Consider the following 10,742-nt stretch of genomic DNA (forward strand, 5'->3'; position numbering starts at 1 on the left):
ATTGTAAGCCCCAAATAAACTCTTTCTTTTATAAGTTGCCTTGGTCATAGTGTCTTATCACAGCAAGAGAAAAGTAACTAAGACAGAAGGGCAACTATATAAAGACAAGTGGATAAGCTCAACAGGAGAGAATGAATTACAAACACGTTTGCAACAACAACAGATAGGGCAAATACCACAGTAAATTCAAAGGTGGATGCCAATATGGTTAATAGCTGGAGACCTCCACACCCCACTTTCATCAGATTTAAAGTATACTGTAGACCAAGTGACCCCCAACACTCAAGCAGAGTGTGTCATCCAATGGTCAGGATTCACATTGTCTTTATTAGCACATGGACAATGTATGCATTGGGCCACAAAACAATTCACAGGGCTAATAAGATGTAAAAGCCCTTGCCACGCAAGCTTGGTGACCTGAGTTAAATTCCCAGAACCCATGGTAGAAAAAAGGACTGACACCTGTACACATGTGCTATTGCACTTCCACACACATGGTCTCTCACACACAATTACTTAATAGAATAATTGTTTTTAAAGAGAGGGGTATGGTAGTGCACACCTTTAATCCTAGCACTCAGAAGGCAGAGGCAGGTGAATCTCTGTGAACTTGAGGCTAGCCTGGGCTACAGAGTGAGTTCTAGGTCAGCCAGGGTTATATAGTAAGAGCCTGCCTAAAATAGTTAATAATAATAATAATAACAAATAACAACAAAAATAATAATAATAAATTTTAAAAGAGAGAATAAGAGCCAGGCGGTGGTGGCACATGCCTTTAATCCCAGCACTTGGGAGGCAGAGCCAGGTGAATCTCTGTGAGTTCGAGGCCAGCCTGGTCTACAGGGAGAGATCCAGGACAGGCACCAAAACTACACTGAGAACCGAAGAGAGAGAGAGAGAGAGAGAGAGAGAGAGAGAGAGAGAGAGAGAGAGAGAACAATTTGGGAAACTGAGGCAGGAGCTCTACTGTGTATTTAAGATCAGCCTCAGCTACGGCATAAAACCTAAGGCCTGCCTGGGCCGCAGAAGAAAAGCCTAAGCCTGAGCTGCAGGAGGGGACCCTGTCTCAAAGGAAAAAATAATCAAACCCAAATTTAATAGAGGAAAAAATATCAAAGAGGAATAAATAAAATAGAGATTAAAATAAATACAAAAGATCAATAACATGTTTTTTGGAAAGATGAATAAAATTGAATAACATTAGCCAGGCTCACAAGAGCAGAAGAGGGAGGGAACAGCCATATAAATAAAATCAGAGATGAAAAATGAGTCAACAAATACCACAGGAACACAAAAGACTGATCCTTAAAGGCTACTGCAAGCAGCGTTAGACCTACAAGTTTTAAGACTAAATAAGGGATCACCTTTTGTACATACACAACCAACCCAAATGGAAGCAGGAAGGTAAAACCGGAGGCATCACGCTAGCTCACGTCAGAATACAATACAAAGCTGTAGAAAGCAAAACAGCGTGATGCCGGCCAGAATAAAGGGGCAGACAGACCCATGGGAAGAGTCTAAAATCCAGAGACGAATTCAGGCATTTGCAGCCAACTGCTTTTCAGCAAAGGAGCCATGAATACACAGTGGAGGAAGAATATGCTCTTCCATAAACGGTGCTGGAAAAATGGGATACAGAGACAGACAGACAGACAGACAGTGTGAAACCCACAGACGTCAACTCCAACAGGTCATGAATCCAAACCAAGTGAGGACAGAAGCAGAAGGCGCCAGAGGGAGAGCAGAGGAAGGCAGAGTGGGAACACTGGGAGACACTGGCAGAGACAGTGTTTTGGAGAAAACCTCCAATGCACAGACAACAGCAGCAAAAATAGACAGATGGGATTGTGTCATACTACGAAGCTGTGAATGGCAAAGGAAACAATCAGCTGAGTGAAGAGGGAGCCCGCAAAATGACAGAACATAGCTTCAGACTATTCATCTGGAAAAGAACTAATAGCAAAAAAAAAAAAAAAAAAAAAAAAAAAAAAAAAAAACAAAAAAAAAAAAAAAAAAAACTGACCTCAAATAAAGATAAAAACAAATGATCAACAACTATTTAAGAAATGTTCAGCCTGGCTGACCACCAGGGAAACATAAACCGAAGTTACAGTGAGACGTCATCTCATCCCAGGTAGAACAGGTATTACTGAAAAAAACGAAAGAAAATAATAAATGGGGACAAGGATGCCGGCGGGATGGTGTTAGTAGCCACCGAGGAGAACAGCATGGAGGCTTCTCAAAACCCTGAAAAGACAACTACCCTGTGGCCCAGCAGTCCCACCTCTGAGTACATAAGCCAAAGGAGATAGGTCACACCATGAAAGAAGGACCTAGACACCCATTACAATTGCAGTATTATTCACAATGGCCCGGGGATGAGATCTACTGAGATGTACATCGGTGGATGAACGGTTTAAAAGGTACGGTCTGGGGTGAGGGGCTGGAGGGACAGCTCAGCAGGCAAGAGCGTGTGCTGCTCTTGCAGAGGACCCCATCCAGTTTCCAGCACCAGCATCCGGCAGCTCACAAACACTTGTGATTCCAGTTCCAGGGGACCCAATGACCTCTTCTAGCTCCCATGGGTATCTGTGCTCAACATGTGTATGTACACACAGAGAGTTAAAAGAAAAGAGGTCTTCGAAACTTATTTTAAAAATAAATAATGTGGTCGTTGAACCCAGTGGAATAGCATCAACCACTGAAGAGATGAAATTCTGTCAAATGCAGCCAGCAACATGGATGGAATTGGGTATTATTAGGTTACTAAAATAACCCAGACATAGAAAGACAAACTGTACATTCCCTTCATTTGCATAAGGAAGCTAGGAGAGTTGACCACATAGTAGAGAACAAAACACAGATCCCTGGAGGCTCTGCAAGATGGGATGAGGGAAATGGAATAGACAATGAACATTAAAACACAGTTGGAGGAAGTGTCAGATCCTGTGGAGCAAGCAGGACTGGAGGAGAGCTTGCAGGCTCTCACCCATAGAAGCCAGGTGGGGAGATGGAGATGTTCACACTGCACACTGTATGCATGCACCCAGTTAAAAAACCACACCCACAGATGTGTGCACAATGTGTCAAATAAGGACGTGTTTAATGAAACAGCCCTTAGCCATTTGCTTAATGGTAAAATAATTACTTTGTTACATTTTTATATCATGTTATAATGAAGCACAGCCCAGTGTGGTTAAGAATCTTAGTTGTTGTTTTTGTTCTTTAAAGCAGTTTCATGTATCCCAGGCTGGCCTCAAACTAGCTATATAGCTGAGGATGACCTTGAACTCCTAATCTTCCTGCATCTGTGTCCCAGGCTCTGCAATTACAGGCATGTGACATCACATCTGGCTCTGAATCTGGTCACTCTGTAGACCCTGCTGACAATTTACAGAAAACACAGGGTATGGGTATCTAACACCCTGGTTTCGTCAACAGAAAAATTCTCAGGAAGAACACTCAGAGATGTGTCTGGAAAACACCGAGCAGATGTGCCGGCCAGCTGCACTGTGAGCCACATCAGGGGCCTTATTTCACTTCTTTTACAATTTTGACATTTATGAAACAATTAGAAATTTGAATAGAAACTAGGTATTTGCCAATAGTGAGGGATTGTTGCTACATGTATGAATACTAAATAATGCTATTGTCATTTAAAAAACTTAATCTTTCAGAAATACACTGGAATATTTGAAGATTAAATTATCATGTCTGAGATGAGTGGCATGAATGTCCAGGTAATTTGAGGGGAAGTGGATGAGGCCAAAAGATCCAGGACAGGGTGTGATGGAGTCAGGACAAGGTATAATGGAGTCAGGACAAGGTATGACCGAGTCATGGAGCCAGGACAAGGTGTGATGGAGCCAGGACAGGGTGTAATGGAACCAGGACAATGTGTGATGGAGTCAGGACAATGTGTGATGGAGTCAGGACAAGGTGTGATGGAGCCAGAAGAGGGTGTGATGGAGCCAGGACAGGGTGTGATGGAGCCAGGACAGGGTGTGATGGAGCCAAAGCTGGTGGGCTCCAGAAAGTTCACTCTATGCCTCTACTGTTGGCTATGTTGGATTCTTTCCTAACAAAATTTTTGCATGTCAATTTTTGTGTGTAAATTATTACACATAAAGTTTTTCTTTTCAAATTACTTAGTATGGTCTACAGTTCTTTAAAAATCCACTTTTCAGCCAGACCCACACTTCTCCGACCCTGCAGGAGGTGGCAGAATTGGCTGAACCAGGCCCTGACGCCATGTGCTTGCACAAACTGTAGCCCTCCCAGGCAGACGCCATTCCTCTCACATGCATCTTTTCTGTGGCACATTCCCAAAGAATCACACAGATTCCGAAACGTCAGAGTCCTGCATGCACAGGATGTCCGTGCTGGGAAGCCTGGAGGCAGGGAACACAACCAGCACAGGTATGCCATACAATGGGATGATGAGGAGCCACCCAAGACAATAATTAGTTAATAGAGTGTTTCAGACTTCCTGTGAGGTGAGGAGACATGGCTGCGAGCCCCACATGACTCCAGTTCTTTCAACCCCAGTGAGTGAGTGGAGGCTAGTCCCAGCCTCCCAGGACAGAACTCATGGCTCAGACGGAAGCTGAGCAGTTAGGGAAACTGATGCATGCTCACTGTGCCTCCTCTGTTCTCAGAAGACTTCTGGGGAGCTAAAAAGATGGCGTGGTTGATAAAGTGCTTGCTGAGTTTGGATCATCAACACCCACGTAAAAAGCCAGGCATGGCAGCATGTTCCTGCAGCCCTGGTGCTGACAAGGCAAAACTGGGGGATCCGTGGAGCTCACTGGTCAGCCAATCTAAGCCAACAGGTCAGCCAATCTAAGTCAACGGGTCAACCAATCTAAGTCAACTGGTCAGCCAATCTAAGTCAACTGGTCAACCAATCTAAGTCAACTGGTCAGCCAATCTAAGCCAACGGGTCAGCCAATCTAAGTCAACTGGTCAACCAATCTAAGTCAACTGGTCAGCCAATCTAAGCCAATGGGTCAGCCAGTCTAAGTCAACTGGTCAGCCAATCTAAGTCAACTGGTCAACCAATCTAAGCCAATTAATTGGTCAACCAATCTAAGGCAATTGCTGCATTCCAGATTCAGTGAGGGACTCTGTCTCAAAAAATAAAGTGGGGAGTGATTGAGGAAGACACTCGGTGTTGGCCTCGAGCCTCTACCCCCGCATGCACTGCCACACCCACACACAAAGAAGGCCCTCAGACTCCCTAGCCTCCACCACCATCCACGATTCATCCACATTACATCCTCAAGCTGCCTTGGTCCATAAAGCCTTCTCTCCTGCTCCTTTTCTGGGGTCTCCTCTCCCCTCACAAGCCACTGTATGTTAGACATCCCCTGAAAATGGGCTAGATTGGCTGACCAGTGGACTCCAAGGATCCGCCAACTTTTGCCTCGTCAGCGCTGGGACTGGAGGAACACACTACTATGCCTGGCTTTTTACATGACTGCTGAGGATCTAAACTCACAAGGCTAGTGAGGGGCTCTCTGCCCAGGAACTCCTCCCTGGTCATGCCTTATGCTTCCTCCTCCAGCCGTTGACTGGGACATGAGACACCAAACACCTCCCAGAATGCCCCCTTCGAAACACTTCCTGCAGGACCACCCACAGAGGCCTCAGCATGTTTCCTTAAACAAAGATAGTCTCTCTGTGGGGAAAAAAAAATCTTCCTGCTTTAAAGTAAGGTTCTTGTGTCCTCCCAATGGGAGGTATGAAAAGGTAGCTCCTATTTCTGGGCCCCTCTCTTGTGGCCACAGAGCCCCAGGAGTATAGCCAGGGGACAGCTACAAACAGAAAGACTTCACTTCCTAGCCTCCTCAGCCATGTGACTAGAAGATGTCAAGGGGCTGTGAGCCTCCTGGCATGTCCCACTTCTAAGAGAAGGGAACCCTGATTTCCATCTCTCCCATCCTCCCACACACAAGGGAGGCTTGGTCCTGTAGTCACCTGGGATGTGTGGATTCGGGAATCAAACGCTCAGGGAAAGGCAGAAACCCAAAGAAGGGATGTAGACAAGGGCCCTGGACAGCTCCCACTGCCACAAACCACTGACCCTGCAACTAGTGAGACAGCATGACTGCCTTTTGTTTAAACCACCATTCGTAGGGGTTTGCTTTGTTTTCCAGTAAGCAGCCAAGCCTACACCATACCCGGTTTTCTGGCTTTACTGAGCCACCGTGGTACCCAGGCCCACAGGTTATCTTCGACTGGGTTCTCCCAGAAGCAGAGCCTGGGGCACACAGTTCCTTCAGGCACAGAGGAACTTCACTAAGGACCTTATCCCAGTGGGAATCAAGGAAGGAGTCAGGCCACTTGGAGTGAGGAACACCTCTAGCCAGCTAACGCTGTACCTTAAAGGATCTTGGGGCTCATCCTGTTGTGAGCCACCCCTTTAAAGCTGACTTGAGATTGAGGGTTTGGGATTAGGTGTGGGATCCCAGAAACAAGGTATCAATGGGGTGCTGCACATAAGGAACCCAGAAGCCTCATAGTTGGGTCCTTTGTGATCCCTGTCCACCTTAGCCCCAAAAGATGAACATTCCACTGGAATCCTCAGCCGGCCCCTTCACCTTCGTTACCTGCCTCCATGGGTAGGAGGACACCACGAGGCCTGTGATTCAGCTGCCAAGTAGCCCGTGCTGGCAGTACATTCCAGCACAGAACCATAGGTGTGCAAGAACTTCCCCAAGTCAGTTAGTGTGGAGGAGCTGGGTGGGCAGGAAGAGGATGAAATAAAGCTTTGTAGCCGGGCGGTGGTGGCGCACGCCTTTAATCCCAGCACTCGGGAGGCAGAGCCAGGCGGATCTCTGTGAGTTCGAGGCCAGCCTGGGCTACCAAGTGAGTCCCAGGAAAGGCGCAAAGCTACACAGAGAAACCCTGTCTCGAAAAACCAAAAAAAAAAAAAAAAAGAAATAAAGCTTTGTAAAAGCTGTGAGGAAACCCCAGGAGGAAAGACCCCAAACTCCGCAGGACTGGTGTGTAGGTCATGGCCTCAGTGGTTGCCATGCCAGTCCTTAGAGGTTCTGTCTTACGTGGTCCCCACTACATTAGGACACTGAGAGGATTTGGCTGTGAATCCTTCAATAAGAGGACATAGAGTATCTGGACCAGGAGGTGAGAAGCTGGTCAGAGGCACATGACCAGCACAGTCATTCTTGTGATGAATGGAGCTCCTGCAGCTCAGAAAACAGATGGGACAGCACGGAACACAGCTACCAAGACCTTTCTCGTTGCCTGCGGATGCTTCTGAGAAACATCAATTCCTGGCTGACCTGCTTCCCACTCTCACAAAGCAGCGCTGGCCTGGAGACAGCTCTGGGCAGAGTGGCTAGGAAGCTAAACAGCCACATCTTCAAGAGACCCAGGCTCTAGGGCAGGTTAGGCACCGCAGTGCCTGATGCGGGTAGCTGCTCCTGTAAGGGGACAGCAGAGCCATCGGAAGGGAAGGATGAGTGGGTTTCACTGGCAGGAAGAGGCAGGTGAATCCATGTTGGGTAGGCTGGCTGCCCAGCATCCAAAGCTTGCTTGGGGAAAGAGCCATCCTGTGTGTGGTCCTGGGTGGGCAATGTCCTGTTTCCCACTGCAAGAACTGACAGGACCAGACTCGTGTCTGGGATTCTGATGCTTCAGGTCTGGGGCACAGGCCAGCACAGACTCTTGAGCCCCTGAAAGCCAAGACAGCCTTTTTGTCTTAGGCTGGATAGAAACTCTGACAGCTATTCTTGACAGGAAAACTAGACAAAAGGTGCTGAGGGGAGTGATGGCACACGTGATCCTGGGCCTGCATCCTGTGAAGACGCTTCCTCAGACTGAGGCCACCTTTAAGGCGAGCTGCGCACGGCCCCTCTGCTGGCAAAACTGAGCCCTGAGAGGCATGGCAACTCACTAAAGTTTCCCAACGGTCACTGCACTCAGTGAGCCCCAGCAGAGTTTGGGGACCTGGTCGAGCTTCTGTCCTTGTTCCCATATGCTGAAGGCCTGTCTCTTACCCCAGTGGTCTATGGGACAGACATTGAGAGTAAGGCTCAGAGGGCAAGCCTGGCTCCACACAGAAGGCTTCAGCCAGCAGCAGCTATGGAAAGGATAGTGGACTGGGGTCTGAACATGGACCAGAGGGACAAGCACAGGAATGTAGTGCCCAGTGGCTGCCTTTAGTGGGTCTTTGCACTTTGCAGGGTGTTGCTGAAGCTACCATGGTCCTAGAGGATCAATATTTGGAGGAGAGGTCGGTTTGTAGCAGAGGAAGTGAAATTTCAGAAAGATGCTAGGACATCTTCAAGGTCAGAGTGGGACTCAGGGCTATCTGCACTGGGAATGGAGAATGAGGACACAGAGTAGAGTTCTGAAGGCAAAGCAGTGTCGCCGGGCTGAGACAGGGGCACAGCACAAAGCAATCCTGGCACATGTCTCTTGCTCCACAACCCTTCCTTGGAAATCAAGTCTATTCCCTGCATAGCCCACAGGGGCCAATGCCACCTGTCCTTCAAACCCACGTCCTCTCAGTGCCAGTGAGTGCTCTCCCACCTGGGAGCGTTTAAATTCAATTGAAATAATTCAATGAATCAAATGGAATGACTGAATGTTAACTGAGCTTCATCAGTTGTGATGATCGTGATAATTAATTGAATGTAACCAGATGTTTCTCCCTGGGGAGCGAGGACAGGGAAGGTGGAATAGTAACATCTGAGATGCCAGCTGAGTTGGCTGAGAATGGGCTCAGGGCTGGTACCCTTGCTTGGCTCTCCAGGGCTAGAACGCTGCCTGTTACACAGTAGGTGCTCAGCATCTGCCACGTGCCAAGCCCCACAGAGAACCCAAACACCCCTGCTGCATGGCACCTCTGGCACCTCACTTTCTTGAGGTGCCATTCAGTAGTGCACCCCGGAAGGAACGTCTGGGAGATTCATGAACAGAGCATCTGCTCCATCCCCAACCAGACATAGCAGCTACTGCTCCCTCCCCAAGTCAAGTCCCCCATGTCCCTTCTGGTATTCAAAAGCAACAGAGCACCTGCTGTACCACAGGTGACTGTGGCTGGCTAAACCTGGCTTGGTAGGTAGCCCAGGTGCAACGGTGCAGAGTTTGGGTCGTGAGGACATCTGGTTTCTGTGCCCTCTGTGGCTCTGCTCTCTCTGAGTGGCCAGAACCTGTTTGAGCCTCTGTGAGCTCCTGGAGAGCCCTACTACCAGCTGCCCAGGGCGTGAAGATAAAGGGGGCTCTGCTGAGTGTAAGGCAGCTAGTGTCTATGTAAACCCTCCCATGTGCTTGGGGAGGGGGGTTAGAGAAGCAATCACTTCACATGCCAGAGTGTGCACACAGCCCCATGTTGCCGGCTTCAGGAAGCAGAACAGGGCCAGATGACAGACCAGGACCCTCCAGAAAGCTTGTCTTTGTGGAGTGACCTCCCTGGCAGGGTTGGGGAGCATAGAGGTAAAAACCGATGCTCAAGTCTCCATGGATATGAGAGAGATGGGGAAAGCCTTAGGCACCCACTCCTACCTTCCTGCTGGGAGATGGGGTAACTTGGATCCTGCTGTCCAAGTATGTCCCTACCCACAAAACAAAGCAGGAAAAAGCTTGAGATAGAGGAGAGAGCTTCTGGCAGATTGTGCAGGTTTTCACAACTGGAAGGGAGAGGAGGTGGCAGGTTCTGGGCCTGTGGTACTGACACCCACTCACGTAACCAGGTGAGCAAAAGGCTTCTCCCGGCCCAGCCTCCAGCAGAGAATTGGATCATCCTGGGCGTGCAGGGAGACCCCACAGGAAGTCAGCCATGGTGGGGCTGGCTCCATACAAGGGCTGTCCAGACTTCACATAGCTGTGGGACCTTCATCAAGGTCTTGTATCTCCCATCCCACCTTCCAGCTCACACATGCACTGAGGCAGGCTCTGAGCAATCAGACTCTCCTGGTCAGTCCCGGAGGCAGAGAAGGGGCAAGGATGCCGACAAATAGACATTAAGGAAACGAGGCAAGCCACGGGTAGTCGGGCAGACTTTCTGGGGAGGGCGTCTCTGAGCAGATCTCAAGGGAAAGTACTGGGGAAAGGAGAAGACAGTGTGTGTGTGTGTATGGAAATAAAGCGAGGGGTAAGGAGCAGGGCCAGCTACTCCGGGGCACTGCAGGACTCCTGGAAGATACTAGCTAATCTTCTTGTTACTGTGACAAAATGCCTGACCAACACAGGGAGGAAGGTTTGACCTTTGGCTCAGTTGGAGGGCACAGTCCATCCATCGTGGTGGGGAAGCCATGGTGGCCAGAGCTGGAGGCAGTTGCCCACAGTGCATCATCCATAGTCAAGAGGCAGAGGGAGACGGATGCTGTCCTCTTGCTTTCTCCTTTTCATTCAGTCCAGGAGGCTATGCCACAGAATGGCGTCACATTTAGGGCGGGGTCTCCCCACCTCAGTTAACCTGATCTAGAAACTGTCTCCGGCATGCCCATTGGCTTGTCTCCTGGGTAACTCAAGAAGCCAACAGTCAGTAGTAACTATTCCGGGGAAGATTTGAGCAGGAGCTGCAGTACAGTTCCGAGGGAGGAGACATAGCTGATGTTTAACAATGGCTGCCTGCCCTGGCCTCTGGGAAGGAGTGTCCAGTAAGCGACACGTGTCTTCAGAAGCAGTTCTAGAACACCCCTAACTGCTGTAGTGTTCGAATTGTTTGGTGGCCTTCGTGGTGTGACTGAAACAGAAAAGCCTCTATGTCCATC

Source organism: Peromyscus californicus, unplaced genomic scaffold (assembly GCF_007827085.1).
Source record: "Peromyscus californicus insignis strain IS unplaced genomic scaffold, ASM782708v3 Scaffold_3__1_contigs__length_106647218, whole genome shotgun sequence".
Lineage (NCBI taxonomy): Eukaryota > Metazoa > Chordata > Mammalia > Rodentia > Cricetidae > Peromyscus > Peromyscus californicus.